At 41.6% G+C, this 15,670-nt stretch overlaps 1 protein-coding gene across 3 annotated transcripts in view; it reads right to left on the bottom strand.

The window, feature by feature from the left end:
• LOC129456150 (NACHT, LRR and PYD domains-containing protein 3-like) overlaps positions 1-15,670 on the bottom strand; it is a 108,281-nt gene that overhangs the window by 13,359 nt on the left and 79,252 nt on the right. The gene's annotated exons all lie outside the window — the stretch shown is intronic.

Genomic DNA, 15,670 nt, shown 5'->3' with positions numbered 1-15,670 from the left:
AGTCACTGTGAAATGTGTCTATGTCCTGCACCCAGAGGTCTGATGGGTCTGTGTCTCCCTCTGCTGGACACATGACCACATAAGGTTTAACTGGGTGTGACTGTTTCAAATGTTCTACTTCCTCAATAGTGTGGGTTAGGATTACTCCATTGGACCAGGACAACATAGATCCAAACAGATCTAAAGTAGGACTAAACTATTTCAATGCAAATACTTAACCTTGTATCACCCAAAATCAACCATGTTTAAAAGAGGCCCACACCAGGCCCTTTTACTAGAGTACAAATACTGTTTCCACCTCTGTAGTTCAAGATTAGGTTAAAACCAGGACTAAATGGATCAAAACAGAACCAAACCAGGAATTAACTAGTTCTGGGGAAATATTTGACCTGGTCTTAACTGAAACCAACCATGTATAAAATAGATCAACATCAGGATCAATCAGAGGACTAAAGTTAGAATAAACTCAAACAATTCACTGCTTCGATATTTGACATGTTAATTATGAGAAATACTCACTGTGTCAACTTCTCAAACACTTTTCAACAGCACATCTCTCAAACACTTTCAGTTTCAGTTGTGTGGCGGCTGTGGTCCTGCCTCTCACTGACAGTGACACTGAGCTCCAACAGAGGGCGCCACTCTCCAGGTCTCTGAGACAGCAGATAAATGTCTGAACAATTTTACTGGAGAAATTGAAGGGAATTTTTTCTTTTTTTCTTTTTTTATTTGAACACGGAAATCACAGAAACTGGAACACAACCCAGAGAGCAAATAATTTACACAAACAGCATCCTTTGAAATAAGTGTAAATGAAATAACTGCACATCTTATAGCTTATTTTGTCCAAAGTTTACAAAAAGGTTCATTTTAAAATTCAGTCCAAATGTTTTTTGGTTTTTTTTCTTTTTCTATTTTTTCAGATCTCAATTATAATTTCAGTCCAGTCCTTGATTGTTGGTGCAGTTTGCACCATATATTTTTCCATACTGGCCTCTTTTCTGCTCCGAAGATATCCATCTATTGTTTCCATGGCAGGAGTTTTGGGACCAAATACACCATTTTGAAGTCAAGTGGGGAGTATTGAAAACAGCTTGCAGTGCTTTGTTAATGTCAGTCCAGTGTTTATGAATCACAAGACAGTCCCAAAACATGATTGTGGTGGGCCACTAGGCAGATACAGTTTCTCCAGCACCCAGTGTTTCTCTGTGAATAGGTGGAACTTTTACAGGTGGTTCTGTGGTCCTCCATTGGGACATACATATATATGTTTTCTCATTCTTCATCTGTCTTTTCTCTTTTCTTTTGTTGTATTTTGTAAAGTTGGACACAAAGTTTTCTGCTTTGCTGTACAAATCTTGAGATTGTTTTGTCCCACTCATCAAATAATTGGTTGTGGACAAAATTAAAAGAGTCTGGAATAGATAAAGAAATATGAGCAGAACAGTCATTTTTATAGTTTAAATCCTTTGAATTGGACTTCAGTTTGGAATAAAAGGGAATTTTTCAAGGTCTTTCTTTATTGTGCAAAAAAAGAGATTGGTTTGTTTCAGGGGCTGTGTGTCAAACATTAAATGCGTTTAAAGAGAAAACAAGTGTAACTTACTCAAGATGGAGCCAAAGTTCAAGGACATATCTGATTTATGCTTCAGATGTGCTACTTAATGCACATGACTTCACCACTAAAGGGAATTCCCACAGATTTACTTGTTTTGGGAGGAAGTCACAGATCTTGTACAACAGACCTCTCCAGTTACAACAGACCTGGAGCCTAAACTGTTTCTACTAGGCAAGTTACCACAGAACAACAACTGGAATCAAAAGGAGAAGCAAAAAGAGTGATTGAGACACTGGAAAGACACTTGAAGACCCAGGAAAAGTGAAATGAACAATGAATGAATAACAACTCTCCCACTGGAAAGACTCACATATACAACTAGAAATCAAATACAAATGTGTTCTTATATTTGGGGACCATTCTTATTTTTCACAGGAAAGACAGACTCAACAAGTTCAACAAAGCAATAATGTAAATGTAAAGTGAATAATGTGTTGGTATAAAGTCATTTAGTGTGTGTGTTATGTCCATGTTTGGATGTGTGGAGAACCCCGGGTGTATCTGCACATCTATGCAGTGTTAATATGATCATGATCGTTACTTGATTTATATGTTATTATTATGATTTTATTTTGGTTATTTTTCTGTCTTTATTTATCATCATTATTTTATTTCAATGCTGTCAATCAAACCTGTTGCTGAGGGAGCGACCTCGGGGAAAGAAGGCAGCTAATTTGTCTTTTATTAATGTTCATATCTTGCGTTACGGACACAATCACAGGAGAAAAATACCAGAATCATACTGCGTGGGTCAATACAAAATTTTTAATACCAAAATAATGAGCCTGAAAGCAGCAGTTAAAAAAGAGGGGCCACAGTTTTCGAATGTAAAGTGAAGTGGAGCCAGAGTTGATGGAGCCGGAAACGTGCCCAAGATCACTTCCTATTTGGAACGTGGCGGCTAGCAGGTTAGCTATGTCTATTTATATAAACAGTCTATGGACAAAACCAGGACCAGTGCATCATGGGCCATATCCAGGATCTGGTTTCTGAAGTTTTCCTTTTATTACATTCTTATCTCTTCATCACTGTTTTTTCTTGTTAAAACAGACCTATTGCCATAATCTGATGTTTTTTTTAGGTTAAAGTATTTGTTGAATCTTCACTTCTTTATAAAAATTTTCTCTCATTGAGTCTGAGGTTCTTTCCATCATGTCAAAATGAGACACTTCAGTCCGTGCAACACTAAAGCAGTAAACTCTCCTCCATCATCTGAGGCTCAGTTCAATGCAGTGTGTATTTCAATGGCCACAATTCTCAACAGTTTCCTCACAGAGCTTCAGAAAATGGTTGAAAGTTAAACCGCCAAAAGGGATGGAGTCGTACAGTCAGGAGGAGGATTTTAAACTGGACAGGAAGCCAGTGAAGGGACTGCTGCAGATTTGTGATTCTATCTGTTACCAAAGTGGAAAAAGTCAGTTTTACAGGCTCAAGTGATCAAACGTGAGCAGCCTCAGTGCGCTCGGGGCTGGTAGATGCGACAAAATGGCTGCTGTTCGAGCATTGAAAAATAGTTCAATATCAGTTTGAAGGAAACTCTCTAATGCGCAGTCTGATCACACTCTGTATATTTTTAACTGAAGAAATATTTGACTCATTTAACACATTTTCTCTATTTTCTGTTGCACATTTCCACTGTTATTTGAAAGTGGAGAAAAAAAAAAAAAAATTATATATAGATAGATGGACAGGATCATTATATCATAAAAGTCACATATGTCCACCAGGGGGCGGTCTACTGAGATCCATCACAGACACAGAGTCACCTTCAAACATCACTCCAAACCCAGGAAACAGAGGCTCAGTGAAGGAGGAGCTGCAGTTGTGGAGGTGGAACATTTCTCCATACAAACTGACCTCAAAGAAAGACAAAGATCTAGCCTCAGAGTCCAGGAACACAGACACTCGACCTGAGGAACGGAAGGGGGAGGAGGAGGTGGAGGAGGACAAGGAGAACAAGGAGGAGGACAGATCTGTGTGTCTGTTATTGTGATAGAAAGAGTAACTTTCAAAAGAGACTTTCAGACTCCAGGACTGATCATTGCCTCCAAACTCACACTCCTCTGTCTCTCCTCTCCGTCTGATTCCTTTGAAACTCTGCTATTTCAGCACAACTGCTCCACTGCACCTCCCAGTAACAGCGCCCCCTCAGGCCAGTGCAGCTCAGGACCTGATAGTCGTCTGTAAATCTGTCCTCATGATCTGGATACTGCTGCTCCTCTCTCACACAGGTCACTGTCTTCAGTTTGCTGGTGGCACTCTTCAGTCCCGAACACAGCAGCTCCACTCCTGAGTCCTGGAGGTTGTTGTGACTGAGATCCAGGTGTGTGAGACTGGAGGAGCTGAGGACTGAGGCCAGAGGAAACAGATCATAGCCAGCAGCTGTTCCTCAGATGGATAAATCTTCCACCTAATGTACCCGGGTCATAGTACTTTCTGTGAGCCTAAAACACCTGTAGACTTTTGTCACTGTGAAGTCCAGTCTGGTGTGGTCTGTTCCTCAGATGGACAGTAACAAAGTTCTTACTGTCCTGCAGGCGCTGAGCCAGCTGCTCCTGGTCCATCCTCCTCAGGAAGTCCAGGGTGATGTTCAGAACCGCCTCTCTGCTGCTCTGCTCCTCCTCCTCCTCACTCTCAGAGCATTCTGGGTAATCTGAGACCAGGAGCCTGTGGAGCCTCTGCAGCTGCTCTTTGACAAAAGTCAGGACGTCCTCCTCCAGACGCTGAGTACCTAAGGGGCACCCACCTGCATGAAATAGTATTTCATGCAGATGGGGATGGATAAAATTAAAATTGTTGAAATGCAGGTTTTCTTGTGATACAGTGAGTTCAATCGTCCAGTGAGTAACAGAAATTATCAGGTTCATAATTTGTGCTGCACTCGTGGGATACTCACCCTGAATATGGCGTCCAGCTGCTCCTTTGGGCCTGGCTCCCTGCCAAACAATAAATTCATTATCATTTATTTATTCCAGACTCATGGTCCATAAAAGAACACAATAAAACAGGAGACAACAGTAAACAGGCTAGAATGAGTTTAGCCTTAGGTCTGCTGAGGTCTAAAATCTGTGGGTACTGTTGGTAAAATATGTTAGAAAGGTTTATCTGAGGGGTGTGGCCGAGCTGTCCATGGAGTAACACGTGTGTTTGTGAGCTCCTGCTAATACCGACTAAAATTGTTATTTTCCGCGCGCTGAGTCACAATTTTTGTACATTTTTTCGCATCGAACTTCAAAGCAGCTTAAGTCGACTACAGTATGGCTGGAAAAAGTAAGATTAAGACCCGTAATATTATTCAAACGCAACTGAAACCTAGCTTACAGGCTGCGGCTAACCCGTCAGATGCACCGCTAGCTATAGCCGACCTTGAGCCCGCCTCAACACCACCTGTTGAATCAGATCCCGTCTCGGACACCGCTGCACTTAAACTCAAGCTCCTGGCAACGCTAAAAGATGAAATTGCAGGTATCATTAAGAAAGAGCCCGTTAGGGCTGATCTACAGGCATTGCAAGCGCAGCTAACGGCTAATAAAGCTGCTACTGAAAACGTAGCTTGGGCCCGGGCTGCATTTAACGACGTGAGGCGGCAACTTCGGGACATTGACGGTGTTCGTTATGGTCTGTTCTACCCTGCTCGCCTTCGCATCACCTACAAGGACGTCTAGAAGGAGTTTGTTTCTGCAGAGGAGGCCAGACAATATGTAAAAACTTTGACTCCGCGGTAAACTGTTGGGTGATCATCCGGCCTCCTGTTCCACTCTATAGTGTAAACCATTACGGGTCTTTTTTATTTTTATTATTATTATTGTTATTATTATTATTACTATTACTTTGTTACTTCTGTCACTTTTGTTATTAATGCTTAGATGCATATGTTAATATAATTATCGTATGTGTTGATATTTTGCTTACAGATCGCTGACTTTCAGCTGTATTATTGTGTTTTGTGACTACTGGAAGTATAGTATTATAGTCTAATATTGATCACTGCGCGTACTGTTATTTAGACTTCAATTTGGTAGGAGTCACTTTTTTTCTTTTTCTTCTGTCTTAATATCCTTCCATCTTCATGAGAATAGTTTATTGGTCCACATCTCTGAGTTGTTCACATATTGTGGGCTTTTTTTTCTCTTATTGTGCATAACACTGCTATCTCCACTGTTCTGATGTTTTATGGGAACTTTGGGTGTCATTTATGTTCAGGGACAGGAAAGGCTGTTAGCTTCAACAGCTTCGCTCCAGATTGGCTGTTTGGTTGCTATGATACTGGCGTTTAGAATCCACATATGGATATTGGCTCCAAATTGGCCCCTGTAATTGCTAGAGCCTCGATGAGCTTCGTTTGATTGGAGCTGAACACTCTGGGTGATGTTACACTCACTTAGTCCACTTGTATGATCTAAATACAGTTGTGAGTAAGCTAATGATGAAAGAACACCATAGTAACACGATTAAAAGCTCATAAAAGTTGATTCTGCATAGTATGTCCCCTTTATATTTGAGTATCACAATCATTATATTCTACAGGATGACCCCACCCTGTTCAGAGGCCTGTGGAGTGACTGTGGGTGGCCCTGACAGTGCAGTCTGAAACAGAGCTATGCTGTGATTACACACAAAGGTGTATTTATACAGACCTGCCTGACCTCTGAAGGCTCTGCTGTCTCTGCTGCTGTCTCTGCTGCTGTCTCTGCTGCTGTCTCTGCTGCTGTCTCTGCTGCTGTCTCTGCTGCTGTATATTTTTACATGGGATGGTTTTGGATTACCATGAGACGATGCCAGTCACTCTGCCCACAAAAGTCAAACTCCAGGCTGCCTGATTAAAAGCATGTTCTCCTCCTCTCCACAAAACAATAACAATTCTCTCTGACCTTTGACCTGCTTATGCAACCTTTATATTGGGTTCAATGACTTCATGTTGTAGTAATAAAGTTTAAAATAAATCCTCAAACGTTCTGGGAGTCAGTGGAGGGAGTACAGAATCGGGGTGATGTGACTATGTTTGCGAGTGTTTGTCAGAAGTCGGGCTGCAGCATTTTGAACTAATTGCAAGTGTTGGAGAGTGTATTGATGTACTCCAATATAAAGAGCATTACAATAGTCAATCCTGGAACTAATAAAAGCATGCATGGCCTTTTCCATGTCAGCTTGACAAAGAAATGGTTTGACTTTTGCCAGGAGATGAAGCTGAAAAAAACTGGCTTTAACTACACCGTCAACATGTTTATCAAACTGCAAATACTCATCAAATTTAACCCCCAGGTTTCTGACAACATGTTGGAGAGAAAAACCAAGATCAGGAACTACATCAAAAAAATTTGAACCAAACACTATACATTCTGTTTTGCTTTCATTTAAATGCAAAAAGTTCTGTGAAAGCCAGTGTTTAATGTCTGGCACTATGAACAGACTGAAGTGCATTGGAACAATTTGAAGTCAATACTTGATTCCTATTTGGAATGTGGTGGCTAGCAGGTTAGCTATGTCCATTTATATATACAGTCTATGGACAAAACCGGGACCAGTGCACCATGTGCCATATATTGTCCATGGTGCAAGTGATCAAACGTGAGCAGCCTCAGCGTGCTCAGGGCTGTTAGTTGGGAAAAACTGGTTGCTGTTCGAGCATTGAAGTACACAGGACGATTTGATCCATTTGAAGGAAACTCTCTAATGCTCAGTCTGATCACATTCTGTATATTTTTAAGTGAAGAAACATTAGACTCATTTAGCACATTTTTCCTTCCTTTATTTTCTGTTCCCCCGTTTGTTTGTGGATAAAAAAAAAGAAAAAAAAGAAAGGAATGTTTATATAGTTGTTTTTTTTTACTTTTTTTTTTGGGTTAATTGTTCTATAATGTTAAAGCCATTAAGGACAGACTCATATATCTATTTTGTATTTAGATTTTTACTGATTTAGGACAGATGGATGCGCAGAATTGTTAGATCATACAGGAGTCACTTATGTCCACCAGGGGGCACTCTACTCAAATCCACCACAGACACAGAGGAACTTTTCTTCAACTCTCCAAACCCAGGAAACAGAAGCTCAGTGAAGCAGGAGCTGAAGGTGTGGAGGTGGAACAGTTCTCCATCTGAGCGGACCTCATAGAAGGACAGAGATCCAGCTTCAGAATCCAGGAACACAGAAACTCGACCTGATCGAGGTAAGGAAAAGGAGATGCAGGAGGAGGAGGGTTTCATGCATCTGTTGTTGTGGCAGAAATGATAATGTCCATAATACACTGTGAGACTCCAGGACTGATCATTGTTTTCCCGCCCTCCTAGTGAGAGACTATTCAAGCCACCTGCTCCCAATATGCTTTTTAATTCTTAGGCCTATTTTAGCTAGTAACTCAACTTTTAGCTTTTATTTGCAATAAAATTCAACTTCTACCTTTAAACTTAAAATTTTGTTATAATATACTTTTCCAAATTTAATCTTCTTTTAGCTAGATTACACGATGGTTATGATTAGCCAAATAAAAATAAATGACGGCACCTTTTAATTTAGTTAAATGAAGATTTAAACTGTCAGAAAAATGTCTTCCTTGTGCGTAAATTATCTCTGGATTTTAGGCAGAGGGATTGTACTTTTATTCTCAACTTTTTTCACAAACTGCCACTGAACTGATGGGAAAATTATGATACATATCTAACACAGGTACTATCCTCCAGACCAAGTATCATGTGAAATGCATTATGGGAAACATACTGAGCCGAGTGCGGACGAGTCTCCTCCGATGCGTCCCGGTAAAACAGGCGGGGCACTCATCAGGGTGCTTCCTGTGACTTTGAGTTGGAGCAGGATTTGGGTCACAGAGGATGATGTTTCACAGGTCCACAGGCGCACAAGTCTGAGCCCAGATCCACTCTAGGCTAGGTCCAGTCTCTGGTGCCCCCTTTGGCCCTGACCTGAAACAACAGGACAAAGTGAATCCACAGGTCACATACCCATGACAAAACCAGACCTACAGAAGGGCAAGAAAATATTTAGTCAGCCACCAATTGTGCAAGTTCTCCCACTTAAAAAGATGAGAGAGGCCTGTAATTTTCATCATAGTTTCACTTCAACTATGAGAGACAGAATGAGGGGAAAGAATCCAGGAAATCACACTGTAGGATTTTTACTGCATTAATTTGTTCATTTCTTGGTAAAATAAGTATTTGGTCACCTTAAAACAAGCAAAATTTATGACTCTCACAGACCTGTGACTTCTTCTTTAAGAGGCTCTTCTGTCCTCCACTCGTTCCCTGTATTAATGGCACCTGTTTGAACTTGTTATCAGTATAAAAGACACCTGTCCACAACCTCAAACAGTCAGACTCCAAACTCCACTATGGCCAAGACCAAAGAGCTGTTAAAGGAACCACAAACAAAACTGTAGACCTACACCAGGCCCCGAAGACTCAATCTGCAATAGGTGCAGCTTGGTGTGAAGAAATCAACTGTGGGAGCAATTATTAGAAAATGGAAGACATACAAGACCAATGATCATCTCCCTCGATCTGGGGCTCCACGCAAGATCTCACCTCGTGGGGTCGAAACGATCACAAGAATGGTGAGCAAAGATCACAGAACCACACAGAGGGACCTAGTGAATGACCTGCACAGAGCTGAGACCAAAGTAACAAAGGCTACCATCAGTAGCACACTACGCCTCCAGGAACTCAAATCCTGCAGCGCCAGACATGTCGACCTGCTTAACCCCTTAGAATTCTGGGTCATTTTGGTGAAATTGCCTTTGTTCTGATCTCTCCAAATTAAAATGATAATGACTTCATCCTCCAGCATCTGTTTGTGAACTTCAGCTCTGCGTTCAACACCATCCTCCCTGCTCTGCTCCAGGACAAGCTCGCTCAGCTCAACGTGCCTGACTCCACCTGCAGGTGGATCACTGACTTCTTGAGGGACAGGAGGCAGTGCATGTGGCTAGAGAAGAATGACTTGGACTTTTGGACTATCAGCACAGGGGCTCCACAGGGCTGTGTACTTTCTCCCCTGCTCTTCTCCCTGTACACCAACTGCTGCACCTCCAACCATGACTCCGTCAAACTGGTTAAGTCTGCGGATGACACCACCCTCATCGGACTCATCTCGGACGGCGATGAGTCTGCCTACAGGAGGGAGGTGGACCGGCTGGTGTCCTGGTGCAGCAGCAACAACCTGGAGCTCAACGCCCAGAAGACAGTGGAGATGATCGTGGACTTCAAGAAAGTCACAGCCCCCCTGCCTCCCCTCACCCTGACGGACTCCCCCATCACCACTGTGGACTCTTTCCGCTTCCTGGGCACCTGCATCACCCAGGATCTCAAGTGGGAGCCGACCATCAGCTCCCTCATCAAGAAAGCCCAGCAGAGGATGTTCCACCTGCGGCAGCTGAGGAAACGCAAGCTGCCAGTCCAGATGATGGTGCAGTTTTACACTTCCATCATTGAGTCCATCCTCACCTCCTCCATCACTGTGTGGTTCGCTGGGGCCACTGCCAGGGACAGACAGAGACTGCAGCGCATTGTGCCTCTGCTGAGAAGGTGATTGGCTGCAGCCTTCCATCGCTACAGGACCTGTACGTCTCCAGGACGAGCAGGCCGTATAGCAGCTGACACCTCTCACCCTGGACATGGACTATTTGAGCCACTTCCCTCTGGCAGGAGGCTACGGTCCATTGGGACCAGAACCTCTCGTCATAAGAACAGTTTCTTCCCCTCTGCTGTTTGTCTCATGAACACTTTATAATATCTGCACTAACTGCACACTTTAAAATACCGGTTACTTTAAGAAGTCATGTTTGCACTGTTGTTCTGATGCTGCTGTTGTATATATTTTATTTTTAAGCATATCTTTTTAACTTTGTGCATGCCCTTATTTGTATTTGTATTTGTATTTATTCAGTGTGTTTTATGTTGCACTTTATCACCACAGCAAGTTCCTAATTTGTGAACTGTGTTCACAAACGATGGCAATAAAAGTTTTCTGATTCTGATTTTGAATGCCTCTCTTATTTGTTCAAGCAGATTATCTAACCTGTGTGTTAGATCGGCACTGACAGCCGCTACTGGCCTGGGTGGGTTGTCATTATTTGTAGGATTAAAATGCTGTCTTACTCTACCATAGTCAACTCCCATCTTACATCTTAACACACTTTCAGCTTCAAGTCCATTCAGATGATATAATTGTACTAGCCTTTTCATTTGTTCACAGAATTCATTCAGTCTTTCTTTGTAGCCTGGGACGCCATCTACACCTTTTATAATGTCTTCTTTCGTCCACGTCCTATAGACATACATTGTTGGCCTATTGTTTCCCGCCACACCATTTGCAGGATTAAATGCTGGATTTGAAACTTCAGTCATTGGACATAATTGAATCTGTTGGTAACCAGTGCTGGGAATAACGGAGTTACATAATAACGGCGTTACTAACTGCGTTACTTTTTCACTAACGGAGTAATCTAACTAATTACTTTTCCCAGCGTCCTAACGCCGTTACCGTTACTGACTATAAAATATGGCGCGTTACATTTAATTCAGTTCACTCTTCTCTTCATCAGAGTCTCTCAGACGAGGAGCTGCAACGCGGCTCGGGGTGAGATAAAAGGCTTGTTTGAGATGAGGCGGGCGCAGATACTATCGCCGTCGATCGGTGCGCGGTGCATGCTGGTTAGTTTTGTGTCCAAGATGCCACCGACTTGCGCTGACATAACCTGTGCACCGGTAACGGGAAGTTTTTGAGCAAGGCGAGCGCAGCAGCTCTCCACCGCCAGCGGCCGCCTGCATGGACTACAAACGCTTAATGCATGATGGGAAATGATGTCCTGTCCACACGTGCATCGACAGATGATTGGATAGATAGATAAATAAAGGAATAGATACGTGTTAGCGGGATTGTGTGAATCTTTTAATGAATGTTAAAGAGTTGGATAAAGTTCAATTTATGTTGAAATGAGAGTGATTAATATTTGAATACTGGGCAGAGAATTACAGTGTGTGGCCAGAAAAGCTTAAAGGTTTTGTCTTATTTTACATGGTTTACATTTGAATGCCTTAGTTTTGCAATACAATGATTTTTTTTTCAGTATTATACTGAAGAAAATATTTGAAGTACAGTTGTCTGAAATTGTGTGACATGTTTATTTGCACTTCAAATAACATTTTTTTTATATTTTTTTTATTTTTGATACATTCTATAATTTACTTGTAAACAAATACAATATAGTGTCAATCTGTTAAAGTGAAATAAATGTTAAAGGTTCACATCTGTTGTGTTTTTATCGTTTTAACATAATAAGTAACGGCATAGTTACTTTGCCTAGTAACTAGTTACTTCTCCCAAAAAGTAACTGAGTTAGTAACTATAACTAATTACATTTTTGAAGTAAGATGCCCAACACTGTTGGTAACCATCATCCTCAGGCTCCTCTTTTATGCCTGAATTTTGTCTGGCGGATCGCCGAGTGGGCAAGAATTGTAACAGAGTTTCTCCCATATTTTTACCCCAATCGTACCAACCTGACATTTTAGATCGGGTTTGGTCTGCTACGGGTGTAGTTTCAAGTGTAGGAGCCATAGCTCCAGCTAAATCTTCATGTGGATAAAGGTTTTCTATTGGTTGTGGAGGAATTGTTATTGGAGTATATTGAGGAGATTGGTATTTAAGTATTCTTAGGTGGGGCTATAGGAGTTGCAGGTGGGTTTTGGACTCTAACTAGTCTGTCCTCTTGTTGTTGTTGCCCATTCTGATTTTCCTGGTTTCTCCTACAACCTCCTATAATATTATCTTCTTCTCTCACGTAAGCAACTATCCCTTCAGATATATCTCTTTCTTGCTTTTTCTTAATCTGTTCATGTCTCAGTTTAGCCTCTGTTAACCATATCCTCTTCATGTTTGGCTTTGAGATTTTTCTTAGTTTTATTATGTAAAGGTTCTTTCTTATTTAAAACTGAGAGATGGCCCCATTATGGTATTAGTACTGTCAGTGTCGCAGAATTCACTTAGGTGGAGTACTTCTTTGAGCCATGATGGATCCTTCATTAGTTTTCCATTCCCAGTTGCCATGAATCTTAAATCAAGTGTCTTTTTCACTCATTCAGTCATCACACTCATACAACGGTTTGAGTCCCAGACTCAGGTTAACCTTTAAATTTGCTCTCTGATCAAAAACTAATCTCAGATTAGTTGTTGAGTCCCCGACTCTTTTTAAATTTTAGACCTTTTTTTCTTTAAGTCATAGTTCCCGACTACTTACACTTGTGTGGTCTTGTGGTAGTTCGTTGGATGTCATCAATCTGAGAGCACAGACAAAGAGGTGCGCAGACTTTGCTTCCGCGATACCTTCTCTGTACATTCTCCACTCTCCCTTTTCTAACAGCAGCCTTTTATTTAGACACATTGACACAACTCATCATTATTTCAACATGCTTGTCAGAACTAAACTTGTTATCTTTCCACACAAATATGACCTTTCACCCAGGTCTCCCATTTCCTATTTTTCAATTCAATTACACAGGCTTCTGAACTTTTCATCTGCATCCCCGTTTCCTGTTTTCAGTTCAGTTGCACAGGCTTCATGCATACAGTTTATTAGATGATAAAATATAAGCATAATTTTATTACATTCATCCTGGACTGTGGCTCTCACACTCACTAGTCCTCGGCTTCCTTCCTTACAGCTCTCGTACAGTCTCAGAGTGCTGGATTTGAGATGGAACCTGCTGTGCATGGTCAGGAGCTTTCGGGTCTCAAGTTCCGTGGTCTGTATCTCCTCCTTCGGCCCACTTATGATTCCTGCTGGGTATCTGATTATCTCATTACTGGCAGGGCGTAGCTGTTTATTACTCTGGTCTTGTTCTTGCTATTGAGCTGACTCCTTAGGACTTGCCTTACTCGTCCGAGGTATTTGGCCGTTGCTGCTTTCCTTGTTTCCACTTCAGGGTTGTCATTTGCTTGTGGGATTCCAAGGTACTTGTAGCTCAATATCTGCTATTGTCCCTTCTGGGAGTGAGAACTCCTCTGTGTGGACTACCTTCCCTCTCTTTGTCACCATCTGGCTACACTTCTCAAGCCCAAATGACATTCCAATATGTATTTTATTTATTATAATTATTTTATTTTACTTCTATCTCTAGGCATTATTATTTGGATTTTGTTGTTGTGATGATGTGTGGGAGGGCTGAAGGGTTATGTGTGTTACTTTTTTGAAAACCAAAATAAATACATTGAAAAAAGAAAAGAGAAAAAACAGATAAGGAAGAACAAAACCATAACCTGTATATATAGTATATCTGCAGGTCTTTATTGTCATTTACAACAATACAGTCAGGTTAAAGGCAGCATCCAGCAAAATCAAGTGAAGTGAGTAGCATCTAAAGCAGAGTCTAAGGGGAGATTGCACCAGTGTTTTATAACCCTCCCAAACTGGGGGTCACATGTTCCTGAGATGAAAGGAAGATAAAGGTAAGAAATGTGACCTTAACTAAAATGACCAGAAAATAGCTGCTATCCTCCCCTAGTGTGATATATGGCCACTGCTGCATGGGAAACAGAACATTTGCACCAGAAAGTAAGCAATGTATTACATTTGTCCACAGGAGTGTGACTCGTAGTGTTCGGCTCCAGTCAAATGAAGCTCATCGAGGCTGGAGCAGTTATAGGGGTGAATTTGGAGCTGAGTTCCATATCTGAAATTCCAACTGCGAATATCATAGCAACTAAAGAGCCAATCTGGAGCAAAGCTGTTGAAGGTAATGTCCCTCCCTTAGCAACGCTGTCAATCAAACCTGTTGCTAAGTCTGGAAGGAGAAACCTCGAGGAAAGAAGGCAGCTGATATGTCTCTTATAAATGTTCATATCTCGAGTTACAGAGACAATAGTGAAATAAATCCCAGGATCGTGTAGTTAATACGAACAAAATGACGAGCCTGACAGCAGCAGTTACAGAGAGAGGGGCCACAGTTTTCTGAAGTGAATCAGAGTCGATGGAGCCGGAAACGCGCCCATGATCACTTCCCATTTGAAACTCGGCAACTAGCAGGTTAGCTATGTCCATTTATATGTAAAGTCTATGGACAAAACCAGGACCAGTGCATCATGGGCCATATCCAGGATCTGGTTTCTGAAGTTTTTTCTTTTTTTACACATTCTTATCTCTTCATCACTTGTCATGTTTTTTCTTGTTAAAACAGAACTGTTGCCATAATCTGATGTTTTTTAGATTAAAGTATTTGTTGAATTTGTACTTCTTTATAAAGATTTGTCTGATCATGCTCTGTATATATTTAACTAAAGAAATATTTGACTCATTGAACACATTTTCCTCCATTTTCTGTTGCACATTTCCCCCATTGTTTAGTTTTTCTGATTTTTTTTGTGAATTGTTCTTTCATTTTAAAGCCATTTGAAATAGATACATGTAGAACAGGCTCATGTAGGATGGACTCATATTCATTTTTTATTTACATTTGTACTGATTTAGGACAGATTGATGCGCAGAATCATTAGATCATAAAAGTGTCACTTATATCCACCAGGGGGCGCTCTACTCAGATCCACCACAGACACAGAGGAACCTTCCTCCAACTCTCCAAACCCAAACCCAGGAAACAGAGGCTCAGTGAAGGAGGAGCTGAAGGTGTGGAGGTGGAACAATTTTCCATCAGAGCGGACCTCATAGAAGGACAGAAATCCAGCCTCAGAGTCCAGGAACACAGACACTCGACCTGAGGGACGTAAGGAGGAGGAGGAAGAGGAGAGGTTTAGTTGTCTGTTTTTGTGACAGAAATAGTAATGTCCATAATAGACCATCAGACTCCAGGACTGATCATTGCTTCCAAACCAACAATCCTCTCTCCTTCCTCTCCGTCTGATTCCTCTGCAACTCACTGCTATTTTAATGTCACACCCACTCCACTGCACCTCCCAGTAACAGCGCCCCCTCAGGCCAGTGGAGCTCAGGACCTGATAGTAGTCTGTAAATCTGTCCTCATGATCTGGATACTGCTGCTCCTCTCTCACACAGGTCACTGTCCGTTTGTCCTCAGACAGTTTCAGTTTTC

Source organism: Periophthalmus magnuspinnatus, chromosome 17, assembly GCF_009829125.3.
Source record: "Periophthalmus magnuspinnatus isolate fPerMag1 chromosome 17, fPerMag1.2.pri, whole genome shotgun sequence".
Classification (NCBI taxonomy): Eukaryota; Metazoa; Chordata; class Actinopteri; order Gobiiformes; family Gobiidae; genus Periophthalmus; species Periophthalmus magnuspinnatus.
The sequence above is the reverse complement of the archived record's forward strand: the minus strand, read 5'-3'. Positions and strand labels throughout refer to the sequence as shown.